Source organism: Budorcas taxicolor, chromosome 3 (assembly GCF_023091745.1).
Source record: "Budorcas taxicolor isolate Tak-1 chromosome 3, Takin1.1, whole genome shotgun sequence".
Classification (NCBI taxonomy): Eukaryota; Metazoa; Chordata; class Mammalia; order Artiodactyla; family Bovidae; genus Budorcas; species Budorcas taxicolor.
In genome coordinates, this window is record NC_068912.1 from 118,359,569 (window position 1) to 118,375,161 (window position 15,593).

Genomic DNA, 15,593 nt, shown 5'->3' on the forward strand with positions numbered 1-15,593 from the left:
CCCAGGTGGGAAATCTGCTGTGGGCCCTAGAGCTCTCACAACAGTTTGAGAACTTCCTCGGCACAGTCGTTCTCCAGTGTGTGGGTCGTCTACTCAGTGGCTTTGTTGTGGGGCTGATGGCAACCTCCTCCAAGAGGACTTATGCCACCCTTTCAGTGCTGCAGGAAGTCTATTCTTATTTCCATATTTATTTTGTCACTTGAAGGGGATTTGTGGTGGAAGATGTAAATATGGCAGCCCTTTGTTTTGATCTGGCAGTATAGAGTAAAATTCAAGTGGATTTTGAAATCAGGAAAGATGAATAAAGTCCAAAGTGAAAGTGAAAGTCACTCAATCATGTCTGACTCTTTTTGACCCCATGGACTATGCAGTCCATGGATTTCTCCAGGCCAGAATATTGGAGTGGATAGCCTTTCCCTTCACCAGGGGATCTGCCTAACCTAGGGATCAAACCCAGGCCTCCCACATTGCAGGCAGATCCTCTGCCAGCCCAAGAATACTGGAGTGGGTAGCCTATTCCTTCTCTAGTGGATCTTCTGACCCAGGAATCAAAACAGGGTCTCCTACATTGCAGGTGGATTCTTTACCAACTGAGCTATCAGGGAGGCCCTAATAAAGTTCAAGGAACCTCAAAAATGCAGATTCTTCTAGATCATTCAGCTTATTGAGGATAGAGTAACAGTGTGCAACCAGAACTGACCATATCCGTCCCATCTCCAGTGCTCCTTCCATCCAGAGCTCTCCTGCCCCTGTGGTCAGAAGGGGTTGTGGCCCGGGGAAAAGGAGACCCAGCAAAAGGCCAGGTGGTCAGTCCTTGATGTTTTGAGCCACTGAATAGGGGTCCCCCAGTTAGAGGGTGACCCCAGCCGCAGTGGCTGTCCTTTCCCACCCAGCCTCAGCCAGCATGGAGAAGGCACCCAGGAGCAGAGGGGTCAGACCTGGTGTTTTCCACCTCAACAGCCTCAAGGGCTGTCCTGGGGTCAGGAGTGTTGCTTCCAAGCATCTGCTTCTCCATCCTGGATCTGGAGGCCTTCCAGAACTGATGGGCTCCTGGGAATTTCCTGTCACCACACTCTGCACCCACCATCGGAAAGCTCCCCCTTTCTGTTCTTCAAGTAGGTTTGGCAAATCCCCTTGACCTTCCTTGGGAAAACCTGTGGTTTGTATGAGTCCGAACCCCAGATGTTTGCTCATTGTAAGGTTTCCAATACCTTCTGATCTGTTTCTGATGCCTGTACAGGTGCCCCCCGAGGGAGGCTCTTGTCTGTTGGTATTATGTAGGTATGTCCAGGGGAGATGGGGGCTCCAGGGTCATGGGTGACAAGCCAAATAACTTGCCTAGAATTTCTGACTTTTACAACAATCTGCAATTTTGATCCGTCCAGAGTCACCAATGCAGTGATTCCAGGCATAGACTCCATGACATAGACGAATTTGTCTTTTGATAAAGGTGGCATTTCAAATGAGTAGGGAACACTGAATACAAGATTTTGGACTTGTATTGGCTAGCCATAGGGAAAAATGTTACCTAAAGACTAACATCCCTTTCCATGTCAAACCTCCCATAGATTCCAGCTGGTTGGATTCGGTGGGAGAGAAGAAGACTGAAAATTGCAGGAGGAGATATAGGAAGATGCCTTTGTGTCCACGAGGAGAAGAGGATGTTAGGAAATAGACAGAAGCAACAGCATGTCTCAGAGACTTAAAGCCACAGAGTTATTTGCCCTCAGGCTCTACATGCAACGTAGGTCAGAAGGCCTCTTGCTCGGCCCAGACACTCAGGGACTCAGGCTGACTGGGACCCTCTCGTCTGGGATAATACAGCTGGGAAGACACACTGGAGAGTGACACTCTGCCCCTTCCATATTTTGGCCCATAAGCGCCATGTGTCGCACTTGCTCAAAGCCTGTTGGTCAGAACCAGTCATATGACCCTGTACTGGTGTGGGGCAGTGTGGGAAGCAGGTTGAACGTTTATGAACGCCACTGTTCCTGCCACAAACTCTGTCCTAGTACATTAAAACATCAGATGAAATGGATGATTTTGATGGATGTATAAATTAGCAGAATTGATCCAAGAAAAAAGAAGTTGCAAGAGATGCGCAGGAAGAAATGGAAGAAAGATTCTAAGAGTTGCCTTCAAGAACTGAGGCCCATCCCAGGTGGTTTAGTGGCAGGATAGTGAATGTTTCTTGGGGGGTAAGATGCTCCCAGAATCCACTGGGGGCTGTGCACCCTATGTGGAGTCAACAGAAGGGAGCCAGGAAGCAAGGGGCAGGAAGCGCCACCGCAGGGCATTAGGGGAAGACTTGGGTCCCCGTCTCCCTCTCCAGTCACTCCCAGTCCAGCGGGGGTGCACTCAGGACCCTGCCACTTCTGTAAATGCCAGCTGTTTACCTGGCATTACCCTGTCCTGCTTAATTTCGTGTGTTACCTGGACCACAGTGTGCAGACATTTGGTTAAGCTTGTTGCTGTTGTTCAGTCACTAAGTTGTGTCCAAATCTTTGCGGCCCTATGGGCTTCAGCTTGCCAGGCTTCCCTGCCCTTCATGGCACGGTGAGCTCTGGCCCAGGGTGGTGCAGCCTGTGGGGTGCGGTGTGCTGCTGCTCCATGCCCCCTGGCTCGCACTCTGGTACTGCCCGCTCAAGACACCCACCCAGGCCTCTCTTGTTCAGCTGCTCAGCCGTGTTTGACTTTGTGACCCTATGGACTGCAGCAGGCCAGGCTTCCCTGTCCATCACCATTTCCTGGAGTTTGCTCAAACTCAGGTCCACTGAGTCAGTGAAGCCATCCAGCCATCGCATCCTCTGTTGCCCCCTTCTCCTCCTGCCTTCGATCTTTCCCAGCATCGTCGTCTTTTCCAGTGAGTCAGCTCTTTGCATCAGGTGGCCAAAGTATTGGAGCTTTGGTCAAGTATTATTCTATTTTTTTTGGCCATGCCACACAGCATACTGGATCTTTGTTTCCCAACCAGGTGGAAGTTCACAGTCCTAACCACTGGACTGCCAGTGAATTTCTGTTAAATATTATTCTCAATGTCTCCATGAAGGTATTTTGGGATGTGATTAGCCATTAAATCTGTGAACTTAACATGGAAGGGCCTCACCCAATCATCTGAAGCCACGGTGAGAACAAAGACTGACCTCCCCTGAGCAAGAAGGAATTCTGCCAGCAGCTGGCCTTTGGGACCTGGACCGGAGCTCTTCTCTGGGTCTCCAGCTGCCAGCCCGCCCCACAGGATTTAGATTTGCACCTTCACAGCTGTGTGAGCCAATTCCTTTAAATAAATCTCTCTATATACATACACATCCTGTTGGTTCTGTCTCTCTGGAAAATACTGACCAGTGTACCTCCCAACAGACCATGGGCAACCAGGCAGAGGTGATTCCTCACTGGAAAACTAGGGTGCTGTTACAGGCTGGGAGAGTGTGCTCGGCAGTCAAGGAAGGTCTAAAGTGAGCAAAGACACAGACAGATGCCCGTGGAGCATTAGATGTGGGAGCCCTGTTAGGGGTGTGGCCAGCTTGCAGTTTATTGTATGAAGCTATTGGAATCACAGAAAGTATGAGATGCTATTTATAAATATTTATAAATGTGTATTTGCTGTTGTTCAGCTGGTAAGTTGTGTCCAACTGTTTACGACCCCAGGGACTGGAGCATGCTAGGGTTCTCTGTCCTTCACCATCTCCTGGGAAACTAGGGAGCTGTTACAGGCAGGGGGAGTGTGCTCGGCACACTTTGGAGTGTGCTCAAACTCATGTCCACTGAGCCAATGGTTGCATCCAACCATCTCATCCTCTGTTGCTCTCTTCTCCTCCCGCTCAATCTTTCCCAGCATCAGGGTCTTTTCCAATGAGTCGCCTCTTCTCATCAGGTGGCCAAAGTATTACAGCTTCAGCTCCAACATCAGTCCTTCCAATGAATATTCAGAGTTGATTTCCTTTAGGATTGACTTGATGTCCTGGCTGTTTTGTTTTTTTTTTAAACATACACTATAAATCTGTAGATACACATATGCATATATATTTAGAAATCATTTATTTATTTGGCTGCACTGGGTCTTAGTTGCAGCACGTGGGACCTTTGTTGTGGTGCGCGGACTCTCTGTTTGAGGTCTGTTGGTTCAACAGTTGCAGCATGCTGGCTTAGCTGCCCCCGGGCATGTGGGCTGTTAATGCCCCCACCAGCGATCAAGCCTGTGTCCTGCATTGCAAGGTGGATTCTTAGCCACTGGACCACCAGGGGAATCTCTCTAAATGTCTCTATTTAAAGTTGAGAGTCTTTCTGTCCATCTTCAGACATGGGTAAGATCCAAAGCCTTTAGCTATGAGGCACCTTCTTGTCAGGGGCTTTCATCTCAGCACCACGGAAGCTTCATCTTCACGCTGGGGGCGATGGTCTTGAGGCTGTCACAGCTGCGCCTGACTGGGCAGGAGCAGAGCCCACGTGGATTCTCCCGAAGGTAGAAAAGGACAAGATGTTCCCTTGGAGGAGAGGGGAGGGCTCCAGGGGCTGGTGAATCCAGAGCCATTTGGTCGCCCATGGGAGCAAGTTCCACAGAGGAAAATTTCAAAAGATAGGAGATTCATTTTAGAGCTTTACAAGGGCCCGGGGACATCTGGCTCCTTCACCAGAGCACAGGAGAAGACACTGTCCCCAGACAGCTCGCCCCTGGAGCTGAGCAAACTGAGAATGCCCGGCTGGTGCTGGTCTGCTCTTTTCATCAAAGGGGCTGCGCTCACTGGAGTAGTAAATGGCACTCGCTCCAGCATTCTTGCCTGGAGAATCCCACGGACAGAGGAGCCTGGTGGCTTGGGGTCGCCATGGGGTCACGACACCACTGAGCATGCATGCACCCTGAACCTGGGCTCCTTCTCACTTCCCATCTCCCTACTCTCAGGACACCATGACCTCTGTGCTGCATTCTGAAGACAGGTGGAAGCTAGGACCAGTGTACCCCAAACAAGTCTGCGTTCAGCTGGGATGACTGAAAAGGAGGAATGCAGAGAAGGGAAGGAAGGTGGACCGTGATGACGAATTCCAAGTTCGTGTGCAGATTCCACCATCAGCTAGCGATCTATGAGTCAAGGGCTCCTAGCACGCTCCAAATAGAAGCTGGGTAAACACTGCCACTTTTTGTTTGCCTTGAGAGTTAGCTGTCTGCAAGCATGTTAGGAAACCGTGGCAAAGAGCATTCCAAACGCATGTGGTGCCTTTGAGTTTATTTATTTGTCTCAATTTATTCCAGCCATGTTTGAGCATGGCGTGATTATGCATCTCACACTGACTGAAGATCACAGCCTGTGTGGTGGGCAGGGCAGGAGGAGGGGCAAGGGTTTCCTAGCTTCATCTAATTTAAAGCACCTTTGGCTGAGTGGTGCAGTGAAGGGGATATGGCTAAAACAAATAAAAGTCAGACAGGATCAAAGTGCAGGCACAAATCTGTTCCTTCTGGAAGTAGCTCCTCTCTCCCCTGGCCCCCTTTCTCCCCCTGGCCCTCTCCCTCATGTCCCTCTCTTCTCTCTCCCTGGCCCTGCTTTTTTTTTTTTTTTTTTCCTTATTCGAGTTGCGGTGATTCTTTTGTGGCAGAGCTCCGGAATGACCTCCTCTCCTCCAAGCGTGGCCGCGGCTTCATCTCTGATTGATGGGCGAAATCACAGGCACCTCCGGCTTGAAGGGGGTCTGAGAGCCTCCTGATTGCGTGGTGGGCACGTGAAGTAGGGCAGTCATCAGCGCTCCTTCTGAGCAGTTCAGAGACAGATACGTTGGGAGAAGCTGGCTTGAAGCACAGAGCCTGGAGATCCCATGAGGTGAGCACGCGCGCTCTGGCCTCCACCCCGCTCCCCAGCGCGCCTGCGCGGCTGCTGCGTGGGCCTTCACGTGGTGAGCGAGGGGCGCCAGAGAGCCAGTGTGGCCGTCCTGCCGCGCTCGTCACGCGCCGAGGGCGGAGGCTCTGGCGATGTTTCCATGCAGGGTCACACGTCTGGTCTGGAGACCGGGGGTTGCTCAGATTTCCTGGTTCTGATGACAACTCCAAGGGTAGCAACACACAGGGGGTACCTCAGCCCACATAGCACACACACATACACCACACATATACACAAATCACACACATATACCACCACACATACTATACACACACGTCACAAACCACATATACAAACCATACATACACATGTGTACACACAGACACCACACACATGGCACACCTTTCCCCAACCTGCCTGTGGGTGATTCTCCCTGCACAGCCTGTGGTCAAGAGGAGGCCCTGCAGGGCAGCCACACCATCACTCACCATCTGAAAGAGACTCTCTCCAGGTCCCACTGATCTCACCCCAGGGCAGGGTCTGACTGGCCCTGGCCGGTCCCATGGCCAGCCCCTGATCAATCACTGCATGTGGAAAGAAGGCACTCCACTTATTGGCCCTAGGCAATCAGATCCCCACCCCAGACCTGGTGAGATAAGGTGGTCTGTGATAGTGCCAGTAAAACTCTGTGTATGTGTGTGTGTTTGTGTGCATGTGTGTGTATGGTGTGTGTATGTGTGGTATATATGTCTGTGTATGTGGAGTCTGAGTGTGTGTATTGTGTGTGTGTATGGTGTGTGTATGTGTGGTGTGTGTGCATGTAGTGTGTGTGTATGGTGTGTGTGTGTGGTGTGTGTAGTGTATGTGTGGTGTGTGTGTATGTTCATGGCATGTATGTGTGGTATACGTGTGTATAGTGTGTCTGTGTGTGATGTGTATGTGTATGATGTGTGTACATGTGGTATATAAGTGTGTGTTTATTGTGTGTGGTATGTCTATGTGTGTATTGTGTGTGGTATGTCTATGTGTGTATGGTGTGTGTGTGTTTATTGTGCGTGTATATGTGGTATGTCTGTGTGTGTGTTTATGGTATGTATGTGTGGTATCTGTGTGTGTGTTATGTTTGTGTATGGTGTTTGTATGTGTGGTATATATGTCTGTATGTGGAGTCTGTGAGTGTGTATATTATGTGTGTGTATGTGTGGTGTGTTTGCATGTAGTGTGTGTATGTGGTGTGTGTGCACATAGTGTGTGTGTATGTTTATGGTATGTATGTGTGGTATAAGTGTGTGTGTAGTGTGTGCATGTTATTGGCATGTATGAGTGGTATACATGTGTGTAGTGTGTGATGTGTATGTGTATGGTGTGTGTACATGTATACATGTGTATTTATTGTGTGTGTGGTATGTCTCTGTGTGTATGGTGTGTGTGTTTATTGTGCGTGTATATGTGGTATGTCTGTGTGTGTGTTTATGGTATGTATGTGTGGTATCTGTGTGTGTGTTATGTTTGTGTATGGTGTTTGTATGTGTGGTATATATGTCTGTATGTGGAGTCTGTGAGTGTGTATATTATGTGTGTGTATGTGTGGTGTGTTTGCATGTAGTGTGTGTATGTGGTGTGTGTGCACATAGTGTGTGTGTATGTTTATGGTATGTATGTGTGGTATAAGTGTGTGTGTAGTGTGTGCATGTTATTGGCATGTATGAGTGGTATACATGTGTGTAGTGTGTGATGTGTATGTGTATGGTGTGTGTACATGTATACATGTGTATTTATTGTGTGTGTGGTATGTCTCTGTGTGTATGGTGTGTGTGTTTACTGTGTGTGTATGTGTGGTATGTCTGTGTGTGTCTGTGTGTGTGTGTTTATGGTGTGTATGTGTGGTATGTCTATGTGTGTGTTATGTCTATGTGTATGGTGTGTGTATGTGTGGTATGTCTGTGTGTATGGTATGTGTATGTGCAGTATGTGTGTGTATGGTATGTCTGTGTGTGGTGTGTGTGTGTGTGTGGTATGTGTATGTGTGTGTGTGTGGGGTGTGCTCTGTGTGTGGTATATGGTGCGTGGTGTGTGTGTGGTATGTCTGTGTGTGTGTATGAGATGTGTGTGTATGGTGTGTGTATGTGTGTTATGTCTGTGTGTATGGTGTGTGTGTGTGTGTGTGTGTGTGGTACATGTGTCTGTGTGTATGGTGTGTGTGTGGTATGTCTTTGTGTGTGTGTGTGCATGGTGTGTGTATGTGCGGTATGTGTGTGTAGGTGGTATGTCTATATGTGTGTGGGGTATGTCTATGTGTGTGTGTAGGGAGTGTGTATGTGGTACATCTGTGTGTGTGTGTGGTGTGTGTATGTGTGTTATGTCTGTGTGTATGGTGTGTGTGGTATGTCTCTGTGTGTGTGTGTGTATGGTATGTGTATGTGGTGTGTGTGTGTGTGTGTGGTATGTCTGTGTGTGTGTGGTGTGTGTGTGTATGGGGTGTGCTCTGTGTGTGGTATATGGTGCGTGGTGTGTGTTTCTCTAGTGTAGGGAGGGGCTTTGGGTGGAGGCCGGCACTGGCCGGTTTCTGGAGGGTTCTTGCCCGCGGTGCTGTCTGGTGGTGGGCGCGGAGCGCTGCCTCAGGAGATGTCAGGGCGGCGCCTGCTGAAGGGGATTGGGGCCAATGTGTGGGGCAGCGGCTCCTCTTGTCACGCTCATTTGCGTTTTTGAATCCCCAAGACAGGGAGATTTATGAGTGTTTCCCACACTTACTTGTCCAAGAAGATCTCTCCGCTGGAGCGGTAGAAAGGAAGACGAAGCTTTAGGATAAATATTAATAATTTAAACTGGAAGACATTTCAGGAAGCCCTGTCATCTTCCAGAGGGAAATGAACAATGTGCCCTGGCAATGTAAGGCAGATTTCCTCGCCAGCACCCAGCCAGCTCCCCCCCACCAGCACTGGACCCTGTGTGAACTCACCGCCATCGTGGCTTTGCTGCTGCTGTCCCCTCTGCCTGGAGTGCCCATATCCCCAAGCCCACTGACCATTCTTCTGGGCAACTCTGGCCTTTGAAACTGGGGTGACCTTACCTACCTGCTCACACTGCAGGGGAGGAACACCTCACGCACCAGGGTGATCCCAGCATGCTCAAGCTCCACTGTATACAAAGCATCCCCCACAACTGCCATCGTCAGTGTGCACAGAGCATCCCCCACAACCTCCATGCTCACAGTGCACTAGGGCACTTGGGACATGGTACAGGTCAGAGGTGCTGGTTCATTTGTTTGCCTCCGCGGGACTATGAGATGCCCAAATAAACCTGTGCTTCCACACGGTATCTGCAAAAGCACCTGTCCAACTCTTTGCGACCTCATGGACCATAGTCTGCCAGGCTCCTCTGTCCATGAGATTCTCTAGGCAAGAATACTGGAAGGTTACCATTTCCTTCTCCAGGGGATCTTCCCAACTCAGGGATCGAACCTGTGTTTCCTGTGTCTCCTGTGTTGGCAGGCTGCTTCTTTACCACTGAGGCACCTGGGAAGCTCTTCAATGCTGGTGAATGAAGAAATGATTGAATGACACCCTTATAAGTGTTTCTTAGGGTGTTCAGTCAGGAATCTCTTATCGATTTCTACAAGTTTAGATTGGCTGAGTTTACCAGGCCCTCAGATTGCTAGAACTGAGAAATACTAGTCCCGGTCACTGGAAAGTAGGCTCTTCAATCTCTAAATTTTCAGAAAAAATACTGACTTGATGACACCCATTGATGACACCTGCTTCCTTTCTCTGCTGTGGAAATTGCTATCATTGGTTCGTGGCCTCTTGGCTTCCCAGGTGGCTCAGTAGTAAAGAATCTGCTTGCCAATGCAGGAGACACTGATTCAATCCCCGGGTCAAGAAGATCTCCTGGAGGAGGAGATGGCAAGCCACTCCAATGTTCTTGCTTGGAAAATCCTATGGAAAAAGGAGCGTGGCGGACTACAGTCCCTGTGGTTAAAAAGTCCAATATGACTGAGTGACTAAGCATGCGTGCACACGTATGACCTCTTACAGACAATGAACTCTTAGGCTATGAGTGCTTTCTCCTGCTCATCATTTCTTCTAACACGTCCAGTCTCAGTGGTTGCAGTGGACAGAATAGTCCACGGTTTGGTGAGATCAGCTGTTGGTCTTACCCTGACTGGCGTGGGACCTGAAAATTTCCTGAAGTCCTTGTTGCTTTGGCAAAGCAGTGTTGCATGAAGTGTTTCTGATTTGATGTGGGATCTGTGCAAAAATATTCCAGAACACAAAGAGGGATAAAACATCAGGCAACAAGTAAAGAACATTAGAAAGTTAATAAATTTATTTGGCTGCATTGATCTTAGCTGTAGCACACGGGATCTTGGTTGCAGTGCACAGGCTTCTCTGGTGTCAGCTCGTGGCCTTAGTTGCCCCGGGGCTTGTGGAGTCTTAGTTCTACAACCAGGGATCGAGCCCACATCCCCCGCACTGGAAGGCGGATTCTTAAGCCCTGGACCGCCAGGGAAGTCCCAAGGATGTGGTTTTTTAAAGCTTATCTGGAAAACGAAAATAAAAATTTGGAAAGAGTTTCAATGCCTTGCATCCATGAGACTAATAAAGAAAATAGGGACTTTTAAGAGATGAAATAGAAGATGAAAAGATGCTTGAGAGCTGATAAATGAAGAATGATAAACCAATAGGCACTTGCAGAATTCAGGTTATTATTAGAGCAGTAAGGACTGAAATTACTACTCTAAACAGAATACCCGGTGGGAATACAAAAAAAGCACTGACATTAGAGGGCCACGCGCTGCCGGGCCGGCAGTGTGATGCAACATGAGGAGACTGTGTTGTGTGGAAGGAGCCCAGACCAGAAGCAATGGGAATAGTGTTCTGAAGCTGTAACAGAAGGGCATTTTCTGTGACTAAAGAAGACACGAATCTGCACTTCCACAAATCTCAGGGTGTCCAAGGGGACGTGATTAGTTCCACCTGCTGCTGGGTGAAACCCCTGCCTGTCCAGGGCAAGGAGCAGAGTCTCAGGATCCAGAAGTAACACGAGAGTCACTTAGAAAGGGGACCGGCCGGCTGGCCTCCAAGTTCTCTCAAGGTCGGGTGACAAAAGATAGTAGACCTGTATCGGCAGGTGTTGAGGGGAAGCTTCTGTGAAACCAGGATGTTTCCCCAACGGAGTTCCAGCCTGTGTATTGGCAGCAGCAGGTGTCAACTGCAGGCGGACTCATGGCCCGAGGGCCTGCTGTCTCACTACAGTTCAGTGCTGCTACCAGGACGCAATGGCCTGTTCTAACCAGCCCAAAGAGGCCTCAAGATAATCCACCAAAAGTTTAATTTTCTAAAAAAGTATATATTATTGAAGAAATGCTAGAATACTTACAGGTGTCAACATATAGAGAAGAGCTGCAGCAACTAAGTGTGGCTTGTGTGTGTGACTGTGTGTTGAGTTTGTGAGGGTGAGTGTGAGTGTGTGGTATGTTTGGGTGTGATCATGCTCGGTGTATGTATGTATATGTGGTGTTTATATGGGTATGAGTAATGGGTATGTGTGGTGTATGTATGAGGTGTGTGAGGATGAGTGCGTGTGCATGTGTATGTGTGGGGTGTGTATGTGTGTGAGTGTGTGCTTTAACCTCCTGTAATCTCCTTCAGGCTTCCCAAGTTCCTTCAGTACAAGCAATGATGGTGGTGATGGTGGTGATGGTGATGGTGATGATGGTGATGGTGGTGATGGTGGTGGTGATGATGGTAATGGTGGTGATGGTGGTGGTGGTGGTGGTGATGGTGGTGATGGTGGTGATGGTGATGTGGTGATGGTGATGGTGGTGATGGTGATGGTGATGGTGGTGATGGTGGTGATGGTGATGGTGGTGATGGTGGTGATGGTGGTGGTGATGATGGTAATGGTGGTGATGGTGGTGGTGGTGGTGATGGTGGTGATGGTGGTGATGGTGATGATGGTGGTGATGGTGGTGATGGTGGTGATGGTGATGGTGGTGATGGTGGTGATGGTGGTGGTGATGATGGTAATGGTGGTGATGGTGGTGGTGGTGGTGATGGTGGTGATGGTGGTGATGGTGATGATGGTGGTGATGGTGGTGATGGTGGTGATGGTGGTGATGATGATGGTGGTGATGGTGGTGATGGTGGTGATGGTGATGATGGTGGTGATGGTGGTGATGGTGATGATGGTGGTGATGATGGTGATGGTGATGGTGGTGATAGTGGTGATGATGGTGGTGATGGTGATGGCGGTGATGGTGATGGTGATGATGGTGATGATGGTGGTGATGGTGATGATGGTGGTGATGGTGGTGATGGTGATGATGGTGGTGATGATGGTGATGGTGATGGTGGTGATGGTGGTGATGGTGGTGATGGTGGTGATGGTGATGGCGGTGATGGTGATGGTGATGATGGTAATGGTGGTGATGGTGGTGGTGGTGGTGATGGTGGTGATGGTGGTGATGGTGATGATGGTGGTGATGGTGGTGGTGGTGGTGATGATGATGGTGGTGGTGGTGATGATGATGGTGGTGTTGGTGATGGTGATGGTGATGATGGTGGTGATGGTGATGGTGATGATGGTGGTGATGATGGTGGTGATGGTGGTGATGGTGGTGATGGTGATGATGGTGGTGATGGTGGTGATGGTGATGATGGTGGTGATGATGGTGATGGTGATGGTGGTGATAGTGGTGATGATGGTGGTGATGGTGATGGCGGTGATGGTGATGGTGATGATGGTGATGATGGTGGTGATGGTGATGATGGTGGTGATGGTGGTGATGGTGATGATGGTGGTGATGATGGTGATGGTGATGGTGGTGATAGTGGTGATGATGGTGGTGATGGTGATGATGGTGGTGATGATGGTGATGGTGATGGTGGTGATGGTGGTGATGGTGGTGATGGTGGTGATGGTGATGGCGGTGATGGTGATGGTGATGATGGTGATGATGGTGGTGATGGTGGTGATGGTGGTGATGGTGGTGATGGTGATGGTGGTAATGATGGTGATAATGCTGGTGGTGGTGAAGGTGATGCTGATGGTGGTAATGATGCTGATGGATGTACAAGAGATGTTAAGAATGTCGTGAAGTCAGAAAGTGGATGGATGAGTGGTGAGCAGTCAGTAGAGGGGCGAGCATCAGTTTAAGTTTCCACCAGGTGAGGATCAGGTCCACTGAAGCAGCTGAGCCTCAGGGTCCCGGATGTGGGAGGCTGGTGTCCCAGGATGGGCTGGGGTGGGGGACCAGGTGACAGTGGGACAGAACAGTGGATGGTCCCTGCCCAGCCCCCTCATGGCCTGTGCTGCGAGGACATGGACAGAAGCTGGGGTGAGGTGAGGTTTGTACAGTGAGTGGTGAGAGGCCCCAGCCCCTTCCTTCCCTTGACCTAGTCTGGCTGAAGCTCCAATACTTCGGCCACCTGATGTGAAGAGCTGATACATTGGAAAAGACCTTGATGCTGGAAAAGATTGAGGGCAGGAGGAGAAGGGGGTGACAGTGCATGAGATGGTTGGATGGCATCACTGACTCGGACATGAGTTTAAGCAAACTCTGGGAGATGGTGAAGGACGGGGAAGCCTAGAGTGCTGCTACAGTCCTTGGGGTTGCAAAGAGCCAGACACGACTGAGTGACTGAACCACAACACACGGCCACAATTGCCAGGCTGTCCTGGCAACCACCCACAATGGCCCTACACTGAGCAGGACAGTCAGCATCTAACCCCAAGTCCCATGACAGGTGGGTCCTGGGAATTGGTTGGCCCTTGGCTCTTCTCCAAGGCCCCCAAGCAGGAATCAAGCATGGGCCACACTTTCCCCTTTTCCCCATTGCTCTTCCTTCTTTTTAAAAAGAGGTGGGGGGAGGGGCCCAGGGGAGAAAGGGAGGTGGTTTCCCACAAGTGTCCTGGTGGGAAAGACCTGGTGTGGACCACCTGTGCCCAGCACACCCAGGGTCCTCTGTCACCCCATCAGCAGCAATGGGAGAGAGAAAGGGTCTCTGGGCTCGGACTGCTGCTGGTGTGCTTGGGGGAAGGGAGGCCATGTGGAGTGCTCCCGCTCTGCAGTGCTCGGCAGCCCTAGCGGTGCTGCGGTCTGTGACCCTGGATGGCCTCCTCACTTTACCACACTCTACTACGCTATGCTGAATTGTGCTTCTGAAGGGTAACTCAGCTCTGGGTGTCACAGAGTGGGAAGGACTCCTGGGACATCAGCCGCCCCCGACTCACACACCAACTTCCTAAAGCTGCTCTTTGGGGCAGGGTGGGGAGGGCGGGCAGCAGAATGGGGGGCAGGAGAAGGCCCCAAATAAGTTGTGCTTAACAACAGTGTCTGGGATGTTCTGGTTAACTGCTGCTCTGTGAGCAGCTGCTAGGTAAGATCAGCCCCCCGCCCCCCAGTCCATGGGGAGACAAGACCCTTACTCTGTCCCCCCGCCTGGCCGCAGAGCTGCCCTCTGTAGACTGGTGGCTCTGAGTCAGGAGGGCATTCTGTCTGGGGCCAGGGGTGGCCCTCGGGCACAGGGACCCCAGGAGGGGAGGTGGGTCATCAGCTTGTCCTGGCATGTCCTGGAACTTTATCAGTTTTAAAACAGCAAATCTTGCATTTTGGGGACCCCCAGGCCCAGGTCATGGGGGCGAGTTGGTCACCCTGGAGCTGGTGAGGGGCTGACAGAGGAGTGGCTCCCACAGGGCTGTGTGTAGGGAGGGGTTTGGGCTGGGCTTCCAGAAGGGGAAGGACAGGCCGAAGGGCTGCTCAGAGTGGGTTACTGGGGGCTCTTGCTTGAACTTGACTCATTCGACTCCTGGTGAGTGAGGTTCAGAGCTGCCCTGTTGAGCTTCGTGCAGACTCAACACTTTAAATGCAACTCATGTGCAAAGTTACGTTGTTAAGGTGCCTCCTTCTCGCATTGCAAAGCGTGCCCAGCTTTGTTCGGCCTGCCTGCGGGAGGGTGTGGGCTCTGGGGTGGGGGCAGGTGTCGGGCACATGCCCAGCTCCGGCCTCCCTCTCCGTGAGAACCGGGTGGGGGGCGGTTTGCCTCTCTGGACCTCAGTTTCCTCCTGTGCAAACGGGGGCTGGGTTCTGCACTCAAAGGAGCCGTCCACACCAGCCCATTCTGACATTCGCCGAGGCCCCCTTTCCAGCCCCCATGGGGTCACTGGGCCCACACATGCCGGCTCTGGTCTGCAGCTGGGTCTGGCATGGGGCAGCCTGGGGGCCAGTCTGGCCTGCGTCCCGCCTGTCTCTCTCCCTCTGTCCAAACTGCTCCCGCAACGCCTTGTCCGGGAATTGGCAGAACCGGCTGCCTTCTTTCCTCTTGTCCTGGCCGGCCTTGGGCCCTTGTCGGTCCCCACAGAGAGAGACCCTATCTGGGCCCTTGTGCTCCCAGGGGCAGGAGTCCTGTCCACCTCCCACCTCTGGCCAGTTAGCGAGCCTTCCTCCCCTCTCCCATGACCTCGTGGGGAATCGTCCCATCTCTAAGTGAGCCGAGCAGGCTATACTCAGGAGCTATTAACCACAGAGAAGAAAAAAAAAAGCAATGTTGAGGCTGGCGGAAACAAGGTGAAGTTAATTTAGGGTTTAGCTGTGCTTTTAGAGATTATCTCGAGTGTTTTTCTTGTCTGTTTTTCAAATTAAGACCTGGAGGTATTAAAATAATCTCCAGTGTTATCCGGGGGTGAGGACCAGGCCTGCTTTCTCAGCCACGTGGTGGCCTCGCGGACACCCCGCAGGGCCCCGCCAAAAGGGCTCTGAGGCTCTGTTCTGGCTGTGGTGGGAGG

The 15,593-nt window shown here is 50.9% G+C and overlaps 1 protein-coding gene across 1 annotated transcript in view; it reads left to right on the top strand.

The window, feature by feature from the left end:
• ASB1 (ankyrin repeat and SOCS box containing 1) overlaps positions 1-1,996 on the top strand; it is an 87,187-nt gene extending 85,191 nt beyond the window's left edge. The window contains exon 6 of the transcript XR_008199103.1: positions 1,569-1,996. The gene's annotated coding sequence lies outside the window, so the exon portion shown is untranslated. The remainder of the gene's footprint in view (positions 1-1,568) is intronic.
• Positions 1,997-15,593: the final 13,597 nt, after the last annotated feature.